The sequence below is a fragment of the Eutrigla gurnardus genome (genome assembly GCF_963514095.1).
Source record: "Eutrigla gurnardus genome assembly, chromosome: 18".
Lineage (NCBI taxonomy): Eukaryota > Metazoa > Chordata > Actinopteri > Perciformes > Triglidae > Eutrigla > Eutrigla gurnardus.
In genome coordinates this window covers 20,026,145-20,036,236 of record NC_139929.1, presented here as the reverse complement: position 1 = coordinate 20,036,236, position 10,092 = coordinate 20,026,145, and the positions used below count along the sequence as shown (strand labels likewise).

The 10,092-nt window shown below is 38.9% G+C and overlaps 1 long non-coding RNA gene across 1 annotated transcript; it reads right to left on the bottom strand.

Moving 5' to 3' along the window:
- Positions 1 to 544: 544 nt before the first annotated feature.
- LOC311028998 lies at positions 545 to 8,953 on the bottom strand. Its single transcript, XR_014598825.1, has 4 exons — positions 8,740 to 8,953; positions 8,013 to 8,053; positions 7,283 to 7,390; positions 545 to 1,301 (listed from the first exon to the last, which is right to left on the bottom strand). It is a non-coding gene; the product is annotated as an uncharacterized lncRNA (long non-coding RNA).
- Between the last annotated feature and the right edge of the window lie 1,139 nt (positions 8,954 to 10,092).

The following is a 10,092-nucleotide window of genomic DNA, read 5'->3' as shown; positions in this document are numbered from 1 at the left end:
TACAGAAAATGTCATTAAATGTTCTGCGGGAAAATACCGTTATTTAACAGATTTTTCTTCAATTTTTATGATCAAACACCTTTAATAAAGTGAAAATGCTATATGTTCTGCAGGAAAATACCGTTATTTTCCAGAATTTTCCTAAATTATTCCAATCAATCACCTTTAATAAAGTGAAAATGCTAAAAGTTCTGCAGGAAAATACTTTTATTTTACAGATTTTTCCTAAATTTTTATGATCAAACACTTTTAATAAAGTGATAATGCTAAAAGTTCTGCAGGAAAATACCATTATTTTACATAATTTTCCTAAATTACTACAATCAAACACCTTAAATATAGTGAAAATTCAAAATGTTCTGCAGAAAAATACCGTTATCTTACATAATTTCCCTAAATGATTATAATCAAACACCTTTAATAAAGTGAAAATGCTAAAAGTTCTGCAGGAAAATACCATTATTTAACATAATTTTCCTAAATTAGTACAATCAAACACCTTTAATAAGTTTAAAAAAAAACACCATAAAAAACAAAACCCTTTTCCTATATTCTTACGATCAAACACCTTCAATAAGTGTATTAACACATGCTCAATATTTAATGATTCAGTTTTTGTAATATTAGTTTTAATGTACATAATACTGTACTGACTGAAAATGATAAAAGGTTATTGTGAAATACTGATAACATACTTAGGAAATACAAAATCAATACATCTAAATATTTTCACAGTTTCAATTAAAGTAGGTCGCAAACCTTAATTACAAATAAAATACACACCAATATTGATTCTAAAATCCCTTTATTTAATGTATTGAGTTGTAAATTTACAATATTAACCAATTATTCACAAACAGTTCTTCAGAGACCCCCAAGGAAGAATTGAAAATCTAAAAATTCTATTTCTCTGTGTCTATCTTGTCTGATAGCTGTACTATCATGACAAGGTGATGGCGTTTCACTTTTGAAACAGGTGGAGAGCTGCTGGGCTGAGGGGGTTGTTGTCAGTTGTTTTTTAGCTTGTATTTTCCAATTCAGTTTTATATTGTTTTCCACAATGTTCTCCTGTCCCTGGGGGCTCTGTAGTTCTAATAATATTTGTAGTATTTGTGCACATGCATTACATTCTTAATTTAGCCTATTTAGCCTTTAACCTTAAATATACAGTGTATTATCAAATAAAATCAAAACATACCACAAAAGGTCAATGAGTCTGTACCAGAGGTGACAGTGCAATGTAGCAGATAAAGAAGAATCCTCCTCCAAATTGCCAGTAATCAGCTGGATCTTTGGTGCATCTGGGGGAAGGGAAAAAGGAAAAAGTAAGATCCACTGAAAAGTCCTTACTATAAATAGGATTTAAATTATTTTTCTATTATTATTAGTTGATCCAGAGGCAATTTTAGCCGGACCGCAGCCCGACATCACACTGCGGTGGCCAGTCAGCTGGCGATCAGATTAACCAGAGCAGGGAGTGAGACAGTATAGAGAGCCGAAGTCACGCCACTTCTGGTGGACCCCATGCGGCCTTATTTCAGAATAGGTTTGTATGGCATTCAATGGGGAGAGACAAATATTTTTTAATCAAATTGAGCTGTGAATCACACATATGTTTGTTAATTTAAAAGATAATTTGCAAGTCAAGGAAGTCAACGTTTGTTGTTAAACTATAGTTAAAGCCTGTGAAAATTACAGATGCACCGATCCGGGTATCGAATCAGCTATCGGCTCCGATATTGACTAATTAGCTGGATCAGATGAATGAGGACGATCCAGCATTCCGATCCAGCCCATTTTTATAAATATCATACACAGCAATACAGTTACAGCAATCTAGTCACGCTGGTTACGTCATCACGCAGAGTACGCACAGCAGCTAGTGATGAGCAAACAGAGCAACATGGAGCAAGCGCCGGTTGATTAAGCCATTGTTTGTTGAGTTTCAGGCAGCTGCTATATTTTATATTACATTTTAAAATATCTGTTTGCAGTGCACTTTACAGTGCTATGAATAAGTTTGGGCACCCCATGCCTAAGTTATGCTAAAGAGGAATAAAAAAAAAATCATCTTTTGTGAATTGATCTTAATGCCTTAATTAAACAAATGAGGAAAAATCATGCCTTTCAGGACACCAATTTTCTTTGTGAATGAATAATGTATCGTAAATAAATAAATGTTCTTCATTAAAATACAGGGTGCATAAGTATGGGCACCCCTATGTTAAACTCCCATAGAGGCAGGCAGATTTTTATTTGTAAAGGCCAGTTATTACATGGATCCAGGATACTATGAAGTCACCTGGGCCTTTGGAGTTAAAACAAAATCCAAATCCTCACATACCCTTCACATACCTAGAGACTGGCAGGGTGCTTTTCAGATAGCCTATAGCATGCTAGTTAGCCTAATAATTTCTCAATGCAAATCAAACCAGCTAATAGACTGCCTAAACGCATGCATAGCATTGTACATGGTTACAAGTGTTATTTATTTCTTTTTGCTGCTAATGCACACTTTGTTATTTGTTAATAAATAATATGTACATTTATATCTGTATTAATTTGTTACCTTTTTTTAACAATGCTAAATGTTTATGTCAAGCCTGATGCCTTCACTCACATGGCAATGTATTAGGTTTGGGCGGTAATACGGTATACCACGGGTCTTAAAAATAGCAACGGTATCAGTTTCAATACCTAGCCCGACCCTACCCGTGCGCGTTCTGTCCGAACCCGGACCGACCCGACACATTAACTGTAATTAAGAGCCCGAGCCCGATTTCAACCCAACAATTATTTTTCATGCATGAGGCTGTTGTATGTGCATATCCGTGGGAAGTGGGGTGCGGCTGCACCACTATTCAGTCACAAAAATATACAAATCATTTTAAAGGCTACATTAGTGCCGCGATGAGGATATGACTGGACAAAGCCCACACGTATGTTATCGCCTTCTCCCACTACTCACTTGAAATGATCCCGTACCTCAGACTTTCCTGATGACTTGCTCAGCGTTAATTGTCCTGTTTTTAATTTATCCTTTATGTCTCCAGGCTCCATGTTGCACTTTAGCGTCACTCCTTTATTCTTTGATTTAGCTGCACAGAGCGGAACCGTTATGAACCGTCTTTTTTTAGTGGTGTGAAATTTCGGCCTGACCGGGTTCGTGTCGGGCTCGGGCAGAGAAGATAAACTCTATTCTTGAGTTTGGTGACGTCGTCTGAGCCTTATGTCATAATTTTTAATTAGTCATGGTAATCCCGTATACCGGGGTAAAATGGGGAGGAGGTTTGACGGTATCAAAATTTGGATACCGCCCAACTCTACAATGTATACGGTTCATTCATTCAACAGTAGTATTGGTATAGGCTGATATGCTCAGCCCAAGTATAGGATTGGATCGGAAAAAACTGGATCGGTGCATCTCTAGTGAAAATACTAGGGGTGTAACGGTTCACCAAAACCACGATTCGGTTCGACTTCGGTTTTTGACTCACGGTTCGGTTCAAACCTCGGTTTTTAAAAACATACTGAAAAACCTTTTGGAAAACTTCCAGAAAAAATGTCTGGATTTTATTAAAGGATATATCAAGAACATGAACATTAGTTATATTAACAAGTATAACACTGCTCTTTAAACAAGTCCACAACAAAAACTTTTATTTCTATTAATCTCTTAAGGAATACAAAAAATAAACATTTGTCCTAAGACCAGTCTACATTGTCTAAATTGAGTAAAAATTAAAAATTTCTTACACCAGCCTGAGCTATAACAAAAATAAATAAAAAGCACTTCTCTTAAAGTAATGGTCCGGAGTGAAATGGACCCTAGGTAATTTCCACCAAGACCTCCAGCCAAACACCCCCTCGGAAGCATTTTTAACGATGGTCAACAGTGGTCAAGATAGGGCGATCAGCCGAACGGCTTCGTAATAGCGCTATGGTACTTACAATATATCTCGTAAATGTCCCCACTAATAATGCATGGAATGTTACCAAACTTCTGCAGTAGTACACATAGGGTCTGTACTCACAAAACGAGGCATTTTAAAGTTTGTAAGTACATCAGGAGTTTATTTAAAAAGAACACTTGCCTGATAGCTTCTACTGCTAAAGCTACGCTGCTAGCGGAGACGGCACCGTGTTAACACAGCTTCTTCTTCGTTGGTCGCGGTCACGGAAACAGCTGGGTATACGCCGACTGCTATTAAACACCAACGAATAAGAAGTTGTGTAAACACGGGGGATCCACTAGCTCAGGTTTATTAGCCATCTTGCAGAAATGAAGCTAACCTGAGTGACCTGACACACGTGTGCGGTCGGGGCGGGGATGAACCGAGGTTCGGGAAGATAGAATGAGTTTCTGAACCGAAGTCCTCTGAACCGAGGTTTTCCGTTTCGGTTCAGAACCGTTACACCCCTAGAAAATACAGAATTATAAAGACAACACAGCCACGACTTACATAAGTGGTGTTGTCTCATTTAACATTCACAGAAAGCCGGTCCTACAAGCAGTTGGTGATGTATGACGCCTGCGATGAGATATGTAGTTCACTGAGCGGCCTCACAGAAAACTACATGGTTCTTTACTATATCTACAACAAGCTACAACTTTCGTTACTGTAAACATTGCTCCAATGCCTGGTTTAAAAAAAAAGTTCCTCATAATTAGCAGTTATCAATGTTGGAAATGAGAATGTAAAAAATATTCAGAAATAAACAGGGAATTACACATACATAATAGAGTTGGGCGTTATCCAAATTTTGATACCATCAAACCTCCTCCCTATTTTACCCCGGTATACGAGATTACCCTGACTAATTAAAAAGTAGGCTCAGACGACGTCACCAAACTCATTAGAGTTTAGCTTCTCTGTCCGAGCCCGACTCGAACCGACCCACGGGCCGGGTCGGGCCAAAATTTCCCACCACTACCCTCGGGCTGGGTCGGGCCGGGCCTTTAAACAAGCGTTTGTTCGTTCATTCATTCGTTTTTTTTTTGTTTTTTTTCTCTATCATTGCATTTATGCCTAGCCTTCTCCCCTTATCTGAGGAGAAGGCAAGGCATAAACATTAAATATTATTGGTTATATGTTTAACACAGTAGGTCTACGTAAGAAGTGTGTACAAAGTTACACAAAGTAATAAAAAAAAGACGCTACACATAGTGCGCACGCATCATTCATAATGGTTCTGCTCTGTGCAGCTAAATCAAAGAATAAAGGAGTCATGCTAAAGTGCAACATGGAACCTGGAGACATAAAGGATAAATTAACAGGACAATTAACGTTAAGCAAGTCATCAGGACAGTCCGAGGTACGGGATCATTTCAAGTGAGTAGTGGGAGAAGGCGATAACATATGTGTCAGCTTTGTCCAGTCATATCCTAATCGCAGCACTAACGTAGCCTATAAAATGATTTGTATATTTTTGTGAGTGAGTAGTGGTGCAGCCGCACCCCCACTTCCCACGGATATGCACATACAACAGCCTCATGCATGAAAAATAATTGTTGGGTTGAAATCGGGCTCGGGCTCTTAATTACAGTTAATGTGTCGGGTCGGTCCGGGTTCGGACAGAACGCGCACGGGTAGCAGTGTTTCCCCTAGAATTTTTTTCAGGCCCGGTGGTACCCACCGAAAAAACCCTAAACAGACGAGACGCGTGGGATGGTGTATTGGTGCAGTTGGCTTAAGTCAGGTGGCACAGCAAGCAGTCTGCAATTCTGCAATTATTATATTTGCATTTAACATTTTTGTTCAACCAGAGTGTATTCAAGGTTTTCAAGGATTAAAGGAGAGAGTGACTTATTAAGGTGCCGGTTGATGGAAATTATCCAAAATTAGGGGCCGGAAAAATATGGCTGGAAAATGAGGAGCATCACATTTCTACAGATACTTTTATACGTTATAAAACATAACGACATATGAGTGCATATATTGTCTTATTTTATCAAGTAAAATATAAGTTATAGGTTTACTCAACAGCCTAATAGTTCATAGAAATTCAGGTAGAAATAGGTTAACTCAGAGTTCCACAGCTTATCAAAAAACAATCCTTATTTTGTTAGGCTGCCTATGGCTTGATGTTGTTTTTAAGGAGCGCCGTCTCTGCATATATTTCTCGACAACACTCGACCTGCATCAGCGCATGTGCGCACGAGCGGATCTGTGCGAGCAGGCAGCGCGAGGAAAGTGGATTTTGGACGGAGACACAGCGGCATTTTTCTTATAAATGCACCGGTCCGGTTCCGGTACCGGTCCGGTTCCGTTCACACCACGAGTCTGAAGAGTGCAACAGCTTATCAAAATACAGTGTCAACTTTCCGTGTTTTCAAAGTAGAAAGCGGCATCGTGGTGGTTTAACGAGGCAGAGCGGCATCAGAACAACATCAAGCGCATAAAGTACGCGAAGCAGAACGTAGCGGGAGCGCGCGGCGAGGATTGTTGCGGCCGCGCGTCTTGCGGAGCAAGTCTACTGTGCTGCGCGGAGGCGCTCCTAATGTAAATGATTATTGATTTATGAATGAATTGATAGGTGACTTATTTTTGGCGTATTGATTTTTTTTTTTGGCCTGGTGGCAGGTCACTCGGTGCGCGACTCTCTCATATAAGTGCATTACATTTTTTTAATGACAGTATTGAAACTGATACTGTTGCTATTTTTAAGACCAGTGGTATACCGTATTACCGCATTACCGCCCAAGCCTAATACATAACACACATACATAAGGCCAAATATAACATCCCTGTAACATCTTTTCAAGAAAAGCACAAGCCTTATCATATACTGTATTTCTGTGTAATTTAGGGGGGAGCTGATAAAATCTTCAATGAAATGGAATATTATATTCATACATGTACAAGGGAACATTTGCGCCAAATTTGAAGAAAGTCCCCTAAGGTGACTTGAGATATTGCGTTGACAAGAATGGGACGTATGGACAGACGGACGGACAACCCATAAACATAATGCATCCCAGCCCTGGGAGGCGCCGGTGTAAAGGCATAAAAAAATAGGGACATAAAAATTATAATTCCTACGATCATAATATCTGTAAAAAAAAACAATATGATTTTATTTTGGCTTACCACATTGTGCAGCCCTATTTGTGTATAATACAGGCACTTACTTTAAGAATTAATCGCATGTTGTTATCTGCCATCTACCCTACACACACCAAACTTCAGATAAAATCGAAAATATTTCACCACTGAGTAAATGAATCATATCATGTGTCAATATGTATTTGGATGTGTGTGAGAAGAGGAAAGGATATTACCTGCAGGTTGAATGAAGGCCTGCAGCGAAGTTGCTGAAACTATCAACCCCACAATACATCACAGCAACTCCCAGGCACTTCTGGATCTCAGCAATTGCTGCATTTTCCCTTTTGCAAAGACAGAGACAGGATAGGTCATGTTTATCTTTCTTCTACTCATTTCTCAGCTACTTTAACAACACCAAGTGAGAGATGAGGATGGTAGTAGCATAGTCATTCAATCTATTAAGACTGATCAGGATGTTCTAATGGGGTAAATAGTATGATTTATGTAAAAACTAGGGGTGTCAACGTTTACAATTTTTTGTACACGGGCTTCAACAAGGCGGACGGGCATCAGAACATCAAGCGGGTACACGAAGAAGAACGTAGCGGGGGCGCGCGGTGAGGATTGTTGTGCCCGCGCGCCTTGCGGAGCAAGTCTACACTGCTGCGCGGAGATGAGAGGGTAGCTAATATCAGCCACTATACGATCAGCATTTTTAATGTTTTTTTTCCACTAAACGGAAGAGTAAATATTCCTTAGCAGGCCAGATCCGGCGTATATATTGGTGAGAAATAAACTAGGAGGAAAAATTACGTGTAAACGGTTATTGATTTTTCTAAACAATTATGATTTATTATCCGTGTACCCGTTTAGACGTGTAGACATTGACACCCCTAGTAAATACCTTGAAACATTCACATCTTTTACTGTCTTAGAATGACCTGTAGTGCTGTATTTACTTACTTTTCCCTCTGGCAATCATCACCTTGCCATGATGAGCATCTCTGGAATTAGAATAAGAAGTATCACTGAATTTATATAGTATGTATATAAGTACATGGAACTTGAGATAAACTTTGATTCATTCCAGCTTGGCTGTATTGCTAGGTAATAATTAAGTGAATAACATCCATTAATCAAGCAGTTGCATTTTGTTTCCAGTGTTTTTATGTACATGTAACCCAGGTCCCATGAAGTTAAAATAAAGCTAGAGTGGTTAATACAATGAGACTGGGTCTGTTGTAGGAAAAAACTTTTTTTATATGTAACTTTAATGAGTATCTTTAATAAAGTTTGCTATTTTAATAATGACCACCACAGCTATACTTTAAATGCAATAATCCCTTCACAGGTATTTATTTACACGAAATGAAAATAGGAGTTTAACACATTTTAGCATAAAATAAAATGGACAGAATTATTAAATTAAAAGAAAACCATTTTCGTCAGATACTCTTAAAATAAAATACCGTCGGTACCTTTTTAATACTTCATACTCTCAAAACTCAATAGTTTACCTGTGGGCCCACACACATTCATACAAAATACATATTCAATTATATTTGAACCCGTTGCAGGCCTGTTTATGACAGCTTGTGTGCAGTGGGGCCTGAAAACTGTAATGGCCGCTTCACTCAGAGCCGAGCACAAAATAAAGCACCTGCATGTGTATGTGTATGTTAGTACTCACCAGGTTATGGTGTTATTGGTAGGAGTGAATGGGGGATGAGCGTCTCACGATGATAATGGCAATGGCGGTGAGTCACAATCCAAACACGCGCGGGAAATGGCGCGGTAGCGAAGTCACAATGAAGAAAAACACAGCATGGCAGAACTGGACACGGCAGAACTGGCAGAACAGCAGGGCCATCGTTGGAAAACCGTCTCTCTCTCTCTCTCTCTCTCTCTCTCTCTCTCTCTCTCTCTCTCTCTCTCTCTCTCCAACGTCTGTCTCCTTAAAGCATATTCATCAGAATTGAGCCATAATATCAAACGCTATCTCATGTCAAATTAGCATAGCTTCAGGAATTAGCACCGAATGCTACCGCTATCTAGCACGTCGCTAACAGTGTTACACATCCAGGCTATTTTCACTATAACAGTTAGATATAGCACCAAAATACAGGCATGCATATATTCACCTCTTGCAGGTCACACAGAAGTATTTATCAGGACCACGAGTAGTCGACCTCCACAATAAAACCTAAATGCTCCCCACACCACGATACCTCCTCTCGCTCTCTGGTCGATAACGTCCGTTTCCCTCCTACGTGCTCACTTCTCTCCACACTAACCTGCGCTGCTAGTCCCGCCCCTTACACAGTGACATTACTCTGATTGGCTCGTGAGGTCTTAACACAACCAAAGACAAAACAGGAATGAAATGATTGACATTTGAACAGTAACAAGTTAGGTTAAACAGGCTTCTTCCTCTCTCCTTTTCTCTCGGATCACAGATATTTTACAGACTTAATGAACTTAGACCTTTATATGAATTGATCTTTTAACTGTAAATAGTCTTATTTATTACACTGTAGATAATATATTCATGCTTTTAACCAGCACATATTTTAACCAATTTTAACTATTTATGAACTTTTTTTAACAGATGTTAATATACTGTTAATTCATTTTTATGCTCTGTAACATGTACATCTAATTAATTTACATTTAATTTAATTAATATGGTTGTGAAGGTTTAATCCCAGCTGGATTGGTCATAAAACTGGTGTTTTTACAGTTTGAAGGTCTGTTTAACAAGACGTTAAAATATAAAACTTGTTGCACCAAGTGTCACACAAGCTAACGGTTTACAGCACTGTAAAGTACATTAACTGTAACGTTAAATTATGTAACGTAACGTGTGCTCTGCTGCTCAATTTATGTTCACGTATTAGACATTTACACCTTGTTTTCCTGGCTGAGCCACTGCTTCACTTCTTTTACCGTGTTAAACACTCACACCCACATGAATTAGAAGGTTATGGTACCACTGGTGGGGGTTTTATGGGTGTCCAAAAATCCATTCAGGCAGAGGTGACTC